This window comes from Urocitellus parryii, chromosome 1 (genome assembly GCF_045843805.1).
Source record: "Urocitellus parryii isolate mUroPar1 chromosome 1, mUroPar1.hap1, whole genome shotgun sequence".
Taxonomy (NCBI): domain Eukaryota; kingdom Metazoa; phylum Chordata; class Mammalia; order Rodentia; family Sciuridae; genus Urocitellus; species Urocitellus parryii.
The window spans coordinates 11674544-11686190 of record NC_135531.1 but is presented as its reverse complement, the minus strand read 5'-3'; the positions used below and the strand labels follow the sequence as shown (position 1 = coordinate 11686190).

At 39.3% G+C, this 11647-nt stretch overlaps 1 long non-coding RNA gene across 1 annotated transcript in view; it reads left to right on the top strand.

Moving 5' to 3' along the window:
* The first annotated feature begins 4549 nt into the window (after nucleotides 1-4549).
* The window catches only part of LOC113185304 (uncharacterized), a 65525-nt gene continuing 58427 nt past the window's right edge, over nucleotides 4550-11647 (top strand). The window contains exon 1 of the long non-coding RNA XR_003301114.2: nucleotides 4550-4622. This is a non-coding gene — a long non-coding RNA (uncharacterized LOC113185304). The remainder of the gene's footprint in view (nucleotides 4623-11647) is intronic.

Genomic DNA, 11647 nt, shown 5'->3' with positions numbered 1-11647 from the left:
AGATAAGTGGAGGGAGCATATCCATTCTCCCCAGGTTGTATCAAGAATGGATCAAGGTCTTTGGGTTGGTCCTATTCCCTCTAAGAGACCCAGGGTCAGAGAATGTGTCCCCACGTTTGAACTCAGGATCCAGCTATCTTTCATTTTTCAGTTTCTACTTTGATAACACATGAAGCTATTTGACTCTTACCCTGCCTGCTTAGTGAGAGACTTCCTGACCCAGTCATGTCTCTGTAATCCTACTTTACACAGCTGTAGACAGATTGAGATTAGTGAAGCAGCTGCAGAGAAAGGACTGCCTGAGACAAATCACAGGGCTGGGTTTTCACCCAGTGTTCCCAGGGTGAAGAGTTTCTGAATGAAACTCTTACACTTGATTTCTTCACATCTACATGCCCAACGACATACAAGACAATTTTATGTTTTATGATTATGTCATTTTAGCAGATTAAGAAGATTGGATGGTAGTGAGTATACAAAACTCTTCTCTACCTCCCCTCCCATGCTCCTAATCATATTTTAGAGCCTAAATACTATTAAAGCTAATGCTGGCCCCTCCCTTCTCAAACCTCAAACTCCTTCAACACCAAAAACCTCAGTCTATGCCACGGCACAGGAAAAGAACTCAACTCTTCCACTTGAAGGATAAAATGTTGTTAAGAATAAATATCACTGATTACAAATTGCAGAAATCCTCCTCAGAGGGCATGTCCCAATGAGTCAATGAATTTGCTGGCTAGAGGAAGACAAACGTGGTGTTAAATTTTACTCTCAGGATTGCTTGGTGGATAATTTTCTATTTGCCAACAAAACACACATCTACAAAGATGCTAACAATGCTCTGCAGTTCCTGGGTACATCCTGCTGGGGGCTGGCTGGGCCACAGGCTCCCTGGGGCACAGGGAGGGAGTACCTTTAGGTCATAGTTATTGGTTTGAGGATTTCAGAATTTCCTAAGAGGTATACTCTGTGACTACTTAGAAACTCCAGACCCCAAGATTCTGCAGGATGGTTGCATGAATATCCAACCAAGGAATCTCCCTGCACCTGGATTCTGCCACACTGCAGCCCAAGTGTGAAGTCAATGGATAAGTTGAACTATCTTACTTAAATGAGCCCAAGGGTTATTTTTGTTGTTGTTGTTGTTCTCTCAATTTCAGCATATTTACTTCCCGAAAGTCATTTCTTTTCACACATTCCCAGAAGCTGACCCGATCATGCCCCGCAGAAAGTTATCTTCCAGCCTTTGCCTTCCTTCTTGGGTAAACACCATCAAAACAAAGTTCCAATCCTCTTTCTAAATCAACTTTTATGAGATATTTTCCACACTGATTCCCTATCTGTGAGCTTTCAATCTGAGGGATTTCATTTTGTTTATATAAAGTTTTGTTCTGCACAAATTATGCCTTAGTTGGTGGGCACAGTAATTCATGAAAAGAGAGATGATGGGTAACCTTGGAGAGTTCAGGATGAACAGGCCCAAAACAACCACTCAGTGATACTCAGTTCATTATCTTTTCCCTCTTCCTGTATCTGCATTGAGTCTGAAAGACAAGAAAAATAAAGAAAGGGCTCAGATTCAAGTCTTTCCTCTCTTTGGGCGGGTGTGGATATTCAGTAATCATGACTTGCTATTAAAATTAATGAAGCTCTGTGTTACTAAGCTATCATTCATTTACAAAGGCACAACAACGTTTTCTTATATTTCTACACTGGAAAACTCAAAGAACTTTTTTCTCTATGTGATCAATTGATGTTTCAGGAAGTATTTCTTTCCTTGACAAGGGCACAGCATTGCTGTCCTAGCATGCAGAGTTGGGACCCCTGCCTCTGATCAGCATCTCTCAGAAGCTCCACAGTTCCTCCACATCAACCCAAAAACAAAGGCTTGGCCGTTCCACCTAGGATGGGAAGGGGACTGAAGATCAAGGGTTGGGACTTTTCTTCTCCTGCAGGTATTGTGAACTCTCTTTATCACTGAATCCAGGGTCACTGAATCATTGCTTGAGATTCACCGTGGAGCCATATACTATGTGCACAAAGTTTCTCCTTTTTCCCTGGAATGATAATGATCTAATCTGTCTTGAGAGTTCAGATTTCTCCCTTTGCCAATAGAGCTGATTTAGGGAAGTGGGAAGAAGAACAGCATAAAGAAGCTACCAGCTGCTCAGAAGTCTGGAATAAGCTTTCCCTTATCTGATCGTTGTCTCTACTTTTCCAAAATATTAAGATAGAAAGTGGAAAAGCATACCATACCAGAAGTAAAAACCAGAATTCCAAAAGAAGAGGTGTGCCTCCTTCATCTGAAGAACCCTGCTATGCCAGGCAGTGGACACTGAGAAAGTGAGCTCCGGACTTGAGAATCCTAGGTCACAGCAGAGTTTCCAATCATGAAGTGTCCCCGAGGGGTGGACCATAAAGAAGAAGGTGAACACTCAGAACTCACCCCTGACCCTCCCAGGTACCACCAGTGTCTTAGCCTGAAGACACCCCTCCACCTGTCCCTTGCCCTCTTACTTTCCAACTTCTTTGCTTCATTGTATATTCTCACCTTGTACAATTTCTGCTTCTTCCACCTGTGACTCAGTGTGTCTTGCACTAATGAGTATATTATAGAGGTCAGAAGTCAGGGCTCTGTGTAGAGTAGCCCTCCGAATTGCTCCTCCAGAAGAGTGAGAAACTGGCCCACCACCTCCTGTTAGTCATGGTGCATGGGATACTTCAGAGCTTCAAACTCTCCTGCACTCCTGTCCTGCCCTCAGGAAGCTTGCTATGGGAATGGTCGCCGAGGGGGGCAAGAATATAGGGGCCAGTCACTGGCAGAATCACCTGCAATCCTCTAACATATTTCTCAGGAATGGGCTTCTACATCCTCATATTGTGAAGGGAACTTCTGAGTCAGTGGTCTATTCTTCCGTATTCTTTTAATAAATAAAATATTCTATTCTTAACTTCTCATCCAATATTAACCAGCCCATGTCACTACCTTGTGACACCTTCAGGAGTTGCCCTGTACACTCGCCTTCCAAGGTTGCACTTTCTCCTCACCCATTTGTCACTGGGTGGGCCAGGCTGTGAACTCATCCTGGAGTGCTGCCTTCCAACCACACGACAGCTGCTTCTGTATTTTTGACCCTTCCGTATCCTTAACTACACTGACCTGGAACCTTCCTGATCAGTTTCCTCCTATCCATTAGTCGGTTCTTAAGTCTTAGGCAACTCTAGTTTCATCAGTTCGTCTTTCCTGGAAGATCACTGTGCATGGGGACACTATTTTGTGTAGAAAGTAAAGGCTTTAGGATGAGTTGTTCCTTGGAAACTACCTCTCAAGGAATAATAAGCTCATTTCTCTATGACTTTTCCTAAAACGTTGCTTTTGAAATTATCATTTGTTTTTCTCAGACTCTAGCTGTGGTCAAAATGGTTATATTTAAGATGCCAATTATCTTACTTTGATTCAAGCACTAATATCACCGTAGAAACTGTTTTATATTACATTCTACTTAAACCCTTCCTGCTGTATATGCGTTAGAGCAACCTGAGTGACTATACTGCATGTGTAGGCCACAGATTAACTCCCATCCACACAAAGGAGCCTCTTTGCATGAATCTATTTCTGCATTTTACTGGCTTCCTCTCATCATTGATGTCCCCAGTTGGCATATCTGTCCTATGTGTTTTTGAGGTCTGGACTTAATATGGATACCCACTATTCCTAAAATAATTAGGAGTTATTAAGGCAGAAAACTTGCCTGGATGTGCTTAGTAATCTCTAGTTTAAGTATTGCTTTGAATAACAATTTGTTTCTCTTGTTTTTCCTCGGAATCTTCCTGTGCATGTGGGGCTTCTCTGACCTCTTCACATTAGATAGCGATCCATCAGTGCCTAAGTATACCTGCAAATAGCTGATGATCCTAATGTAAGTGGCAACATTCTCTCTTATTCATGCTTATGCAGCCATGTTCCAAGGGACCTGGGGAATTTTATATTCCAGAAATCACTATTAATCGTGTCTTAAGTTCTCTCCTCTTCTCCAGAGACATGGCTTGCAGTTCCCAATATTGCAACCAGAGTCAAAAGAGACTCACTCAGATATCATCACTGCTGTTCCTCAGGAGCAAACACCAGGTAAACCTTCTGAATAATGAGACACCCATTCCCTCGAGCCAGTGGCGGAGCATGCTGTATCTTCCTCTGGCTGCACCACTGTACAGAACAGAACATGATGCAGTCTTTTCAGCTGTACACTCTCGTATTCAGGCCTGAGGCTACAGCGTTTTTGACTGCTCCCTCCAGCTGCTTTTCAGTCTGCACTCACTAATAACTCCATTATAATATTTATAACACTGTCATTGAACTGAGAGCTTTGCTTGTCCCCACAGACACTATCAAATCATCCTCCATCTTTAGTTCTTGCTTATGCCTTCATTCTTTCCTGAGGAGGGCAGACCTGTTGACAGGGAGAATTGCAATTGAACGTCGTTGCCAACATCACGCCCACTGTAACTAAACACCAGCGTCCCATCTGCCTTGTCTTGGCTTACAGCCACCAGCTATGGATTCCAAGGGCTGGTAGACATGCAGCTGCAGTCTTGCTCCCCACATCAGCCTGGGTGAATCCGTAAGTAGAGCGCTGGCAGTGCTTGGATATTTCCTTTTCTTCTTTCTTGGATGCTGGATTTATTTGTGTTACTGAGGCAGGTGAATTTCTGTTGATGGGTTTGCAATGTACCATAATCTAACCTTTTCACCTAATGAAACTATGAGAGAGATAACATTGCATTTTAGAAACCTCAAGTGACATTAACCGAGTGGTGACAGGAATGAAATGTGCTCAAGGTGGGTCAGTGTGACACATGGGTCCTTAAGGGTGGTTCTTGCCAAAGTTGCTTGGCTCCCAGCATTTTAATGATTGAGATGGGACATGTGTTGTAACAGAATCTCAATGGCTACTGTGGGGAGGACAATGATGTAATATGAGAGCAGAGATGAAAGCAGGAGGGCAGGGGTTCCTGAGCACACAGAAGGCTCATGTCCTGCTTGTGTCTTGTTTGTCACCTCAGCATGGGGCGTGTTCCAGGAGGGGCAGCTGACTCCTTTGCACTGAAGGATCTAACGAATATATTGTTCATGGAAACCTCTAGAAAGTCAATCAAGGCAAAATTGCTCGGGCAGATCACAGAGACCCAGACACTAAGCATACACTTGACAACATCAATCATGAAACAAAAAATAATAGCCGCTATTATGAGCCAATACTGCCGTGATGTATTACATTTGACTCAGATCCTGGGACAAAACTTTCTCTTTTCAAGTGTGTGTGTGTGTGTGTGTGTGTGTGTGTGTGTGTGTGTGTGTGTGAAGATCCTATAAAGAAAACAGGAGTTATATATCAGAACGTTCAAAAGTTTTAGAGCAAAACTATAGTGAACATCTGGTCACAGAACAGTGTCGTGTTATCCCAGTTAAGCCGGGAAAATAAACACGAACGTGGTGCTATGCTTTTTCAGGTCTGAGAGCTGAGCTTTGCTTGGTGGGTTAATTAGACAACACTGATAAAGCAACTGATGAAGATGAGCGGAGGGAAAACTGTTAGGGCCCCACAATCAGGTTGAAAGCAATGATACCTCATGGTGAAAACCAGAAGGAAGGGAAGTCCGTCAGCACAACAAGGAGGCTGAGCCAGCAGTTCCAGGAGCGTCTCAGCCACCTCCTTCCACTCCCGTTCTTTAGTTTTGGATAATGCAAGATAAAAATGCATACATAAGTAAGTCCATAAGTAGTCATTTATTGAATACATAATAAAACATTCTAGGGTATAAGAGAAGTTTCACGGGAAGGATTTTTATGTTTTGGAGGTTGATAAAAATAATCACATATTTTATATTAAATGGTGCCCTACAGTTTTTGGAAAATTATAGTATGTTTAATTTACCTGTCTATCAGCCTCAGCAAAGAACCAGACCTAAGTATTGGGGCAAATTTAATTACCAAAATGAACAGTAACTGGGAAGAAAAAAAATTTAAAAAAAAAACATGATGTAGAAGAAAACAATAACAGCAGCAATATACCATTAGGGCTTGCATTTCACTTGGTATAAATGGGTTTTATTCCCAGCCTCTTCACTTGAAATTCATAGAATTTTTGCAATCTAAATTTTTTTTTACCAGTTTTATTGTTGATAACTAGTACTGAATTAGAAAATATGTACAGGAATGTATATCACGGATTATAGAAACATTAAACAATACAATAATTGACAGCCTTCATAAAACAAGGAAAATGGTATGGAAATACATATGTAAAATAGTAATAGCAGTATAGATTTGAGTGATTTTTTAAGAAAAAGGGGATTTTTTGTATATATTTTAGAAGCATTCCCTTCAAAAAGGCTATTTTTTATGATTCTTTCCAGGGGTCCTGAAACTTTCTTCAGATCCTCCTTACCCAACTGTGACAAATAAATTAGATTTACTATGCTTTCTCTATTCTCAACAGGTACTTAATTTAGCTTGTTAGAAAAAAAATCACTCAAAATTGAGCACCAGGAACAGGAAAAATTACTATAGGTGTGGTGGGAAATTTAGTAAGATGTTAAATTGGACAGTCTGAACAGAACAGCAGTGGGACAGGCAAGCCTGGGATGGAATCAATGACAAAGGCATGCAAATTCAGGACAAAGTGCCAACAATGATACCAGTTATGGCCGCACCATCATTTTGTGGTCAGAGGAGTGTCCTTGTCAGTGACAGATGCTGGCTCTGTCAAGGTTTCTCACCAACTGAACAAGTAACCATTGCATAGTATTTCCACTCACTCTCTTAGTAACTGTTGCAGCTTATTCTTCTATTCAATTCCATGCTGTTTCAAGAAAATGCAATGAAATAAGAAATTTAGCTTTTTTTTAAAAAATGGAGCAGATGTATATGTGTCGACTTTGTTTTGTTGGAGAGATTTGATGTCTTTGCAGGTAGATGGTTCTTCCTCCTTGGATTTTCATTACACAGATCTATTTAAAACAAACCCAGTCAAACAAACTTGCATTCACTGTATGATTCCCAGAGCTAGGTTTAATAAGCAAAAATTGCTCATTTTTATAGAGTTTCTATCTTTTCCCTATTTATTTCCTTTTATTACAAGTTTTATTGAAAAGTGCTTATGGGGAATATCCAGTGGCAACAGCCTGGACAGACACCTCCTCTACAGTTGTCTGTTCTTCACCAAGTCATGCCTGCAACTCTCTTGACACTATTCAGGAAGCCCAGTAATGACAGGCCAGATAGATAGCGTGCCCATTCCTATTTGGGCTATGCCAGAGAATAGCATCTCCATCCCTCATGGCTCTCATGTCCTTAATTCCACACCAGCCACTGCAGGGAGAGGGTTTTATAAGTCAGACTACAGTCTCAGTGACAACACTAACATAGCTGGCTTTGTCCATTTTGTGACCTGCATCCCAAGATTTTTTGCATGCACCTCTCTGCATATGACACAATAAGTTGTTGTAATTCCCAGCATACACGGGAGAAAGCTGTTGCTCTTTGAGATATAACATTGATCTGAATATTCTGGCTCAGTCTTGTGCTTGTTCTTCCTTTAACTTGGTTAGTTTCTTGGGAGAGAAAAAGGATATTTAAGGGAAATGGCCTTTACTTTCCTCCTTTTCTCCATGGATGACAGTAATAAAATGGTTAATTATTTGTGTCAACTGTTCTAGGATACGTTTGAATATCTTTATTAAAGCCAAAGTCTGGATGTTGCTTTTCAGTTGTGATTAACATGTAAATCAGTAGACTTTGAGGAAAGTGGTTCTTAAAGAGCAGCTAGCGGAGGATGGAGACAGACTCACTTAGGATTAATTCTAAAAGACAGTTACAGTTGTGGTTAGTTTCACATAAGTTATGTACAGTTGCTTACCCTACAGTCACATATTATTCATGGCTTAGTAAGGTTTTCTGAATATATACTCACATGATGAAGAATGGAGGGTGTAGAGAGATAGAAGCTTGAGTAAAACCCATGTCCTCAAGATATTTTGTTTATGGTCTGGACGGTAAAATTATCAAAATCAACCTCAACGAAATGTTTTATATTAGTTTTTTCATTTATTTATTCATTCATTCATATAATAATTTATTTAATAAACAATTAATGAACATAATTGTTTTTCGGGAACTGTGCTAGTTACTGGAGTCATAAAACTGAATAAATCACATTTCTTTATCTACAGGCAAATAATTCAAATAAACTTGTAAGGAGGATGAAAGAGGTAGAATTGAATTATTGTTTCCAAATACTCACTTTTCCATTACAAATTAATTCACCCTTGCCTCAGCACATGTAGGGCCTCCTGTTCCTGTTGAGTTCATCCATGTGTCTGACTTTTGCCAGTGACAGGTGACAGGTTGTGGTGAGCACTGAAATTCAAGAGGCAACTATAAAGGGCATTTAATAGTTCTTCTACCTATTTAAATATTTTTCTCTTGCCACAGGAAAAAAAAAATAAATCAAAATAGGAACATGTCCTTTACCTAGGTCCCCCAATAAATGAGAAGGTACATGGAAAATGTTTATCAGCCAAACCTGAGCTGCCTACACAAGGGAGTGAGAAATGAAGTCACTGTAACCACTGAGTATTTTTATTATTTGTTATCAAAGTAGATATACTGTGCTGTCCAATTTTTTATCTATCAAATTCTGAAAATTACTTATTACAAAGGTTGTAAATGAGCTGGACTTTATCTATTCAAGGAAAGAAGATGGTTCTCATTATTTAGAACAGCATGAAAACATCCAGGAAGTATGGATAAGGTTGTTATCTTTGCAAAAGTAAAGATAGTTTGGTAAAATCCATGCGAAAGGAAACAAAGAGAGATTAAACTGAAGAGGGAACAAGGGACATGTCTAGAACATGATCTGAAAAGTTAGTGTCTTTATCCTCCATGCAGGGCTTTAAACTGAGAGTCGGCTAGCTCTGAAAATCATTTCCACAGTCACTACTTACAGTCCTTTGAGGATGCAGAAGCGTGCACGTGTACACACACAAAAAAAAAAAAAAAAAAAAAAGAGAGAGAGAGAGAGAGATGAGAGAGAGGGGAGGGGAAGATTGTGGTTCATAGAGGAAATGTTATTTGAAGCAATTTAAAAAATATGGAAAAAAATTTGAAACATTTTAATGTTGGAGGTAGAGTTCAAAGCTATTCTAGGAACAAGGGACGGCATTATAGAAAACTAAAGTTAAAAAAAAATAGATTAACAGAGTGATACAGCACCATGTTTAGTGACAAATTTCAATGTCACTAAATTTGTGTCCTCACCAGACAGAAGCTGGAAGGACAAGAGAGCATACTCTATTCTGCATGAATCCTCTTCATCCCAGGCACAAAGGAAGAGGCCTCATGGCCTAATCATCTCTTAAAAGCCCCTCCCTCATAGCACTATGACTTTGGACAACATCATTCAAGAAGAAAGAGACACAGGAATGAAACATCATAAATGCTCTTGGAGAAAGCAGGTAACGGGGCATGGAGTCAGACTTACCCAGCATCAAACGTCTTCCTCCTGCTCTGTGAACCATCACAGGTCCTGGGGAAAGAGACCTCGCTACCATGAGGAGTCCTGGTCCGGATATTTTCTCTACCACTTGTCATCTTAGAGACCTCAGGCAACATGCAAGATCTTTTACATTTTTGGCATCCTAGCCTCAAAAATGTATCATTACCGAACATCTAAGGGTGATAATCATCAACCAAAACCAGAAAATTTTTGAGAAAAAGTTTATGTTACTGAATGTGTCCAGATATTTTTGGGGGTCATTCTTTCCTAAACAACACAGTATGGCAATGATTCATGTAGTATTTGTATTGTACTAAATAATGTAAGTAATCTAGACCTTTTTAGAGGAATACAAAGACATGCATAGGTCACATGAAAGTACTAGGACATTTTTCATAAAGGAATTGACCCCCTGCAGGTTTTGGTATCTCTTGGGAGTCTTGCAACCAATCCCTCACTGATATTGATGGACAACTACACACTAGAATATTTGAAGTGTCTACCTTGTCCCCAAATACAGTAGTTATTTCTTACTTTGCTTGACATTTGATTCTTCCTTGGAATCTGTAATTTGGGTCTCAGCAGGTAGGAGATGGGCCCAGAAACATCTGTGAGAGTCCACAAAATATAAATATCCTCGATCTTCTGGCTTAGCGGATGCTGTTTATATAGACAAGATATGACGCTTCAAAGATATCTAAGTGGCAAGTATCATGGAGAAGAATCTACTGAGTTTTTCTGGTAAGAATTGTAGTTAGGTGAGTAAACTGGAATTTCTTGATTTAATTATGAATGTAAAGAAAAGGGAGCCATTACCATTAAATAATTTCCTCTAGACTGAAATAAAATGTATTGAGTTTTCATAATTCTGAAAATAAAGTTGGTTCTGAAGCATACAATCATTGCCAAGAGATTTATTAACTTCCCTTTATGGAATACTAAGTATGAAAATGCATTCGGCTATTATATTATGTAATATGTATATATTTATATTTATTGTCATGTTTTGTCAATAGCTTTTGAATTAAATACATCAAACATGGAGGTCCAGTAGCTTAAAATACTTACACTTTGTGCTTTATAAAAATTTGCCTACATGTTGCTCTTTTTTAGTTTCTTTATTTCTAGTAAATTATGGCAGCATCTTTTCTGACTGTGACCTATTTATCTTAGCAGGAAACATTAGTAAAACACATCTGCATACCATGGATGCTCATCAGATAAGTGCTTCTCTGTGCACTGAATGTTTTAACGTTCATAAATAGAACAATTTTTCCCCTGGGTGAAATCTATTTCATAGATTAATATACAACCTTTCATCATTTAAATGGGCTGCAGTTAGAGATCTATGTTTATGATTCTGCTTTGGTACACTGATAGGTGGATGATACATATTCTGTTCTTTCAAAAGCAACACAGTTATATTATTCACACCATTGCCTTTAATGAGCTGGTTCAGAGCCATCGTCATCAATCTTGACATTTACATTCCTTTCATGTTGTACCAGAGCCTTGTGATGACATAATTGTATAATGAGTGCCGATGTGAAGTACATTAGCCATGAAAAACCTAATTTATAACCCAAATGGCCAGTTTGACCATTATCTGGAAAAAAAATTGAAGAAACTGTGAAGTTTCAGAAGAAAAAAAATGCTACTCTAAGATAGATAAAATATATGCTTAATATCTTACAACATGGTGAAGACTGCAGGGTTGATTGAAATGCTTCAAAAACAGGGATGAGAGTGGTGCCGCTGAGCAATATAGGACTTGTAATTTATTTCTTTAATATAGCAGCAGTTTGTCAGGAGTGTCACAAAAATATGGATTTGGTTTTATTATTGCTTGCACACTGCTCAGCACAAATGAATAATTCATTCCAAGAAAAGAAACACAAGAAATATTAACAGTTATTTAACTTGACCACTATAATATTTCAAGGAACGTACTGTCAACAGGGTTTCCAGATAATATGCAGAACCCCCAGTTAAATTTAAATCCTGGATGAATAATGAATGCTTTATCCAAACACAAGTATGTCCCAAATACGGCAACCCTAGTGGTCATTGTGTTTTTGGTTCCCTACCGC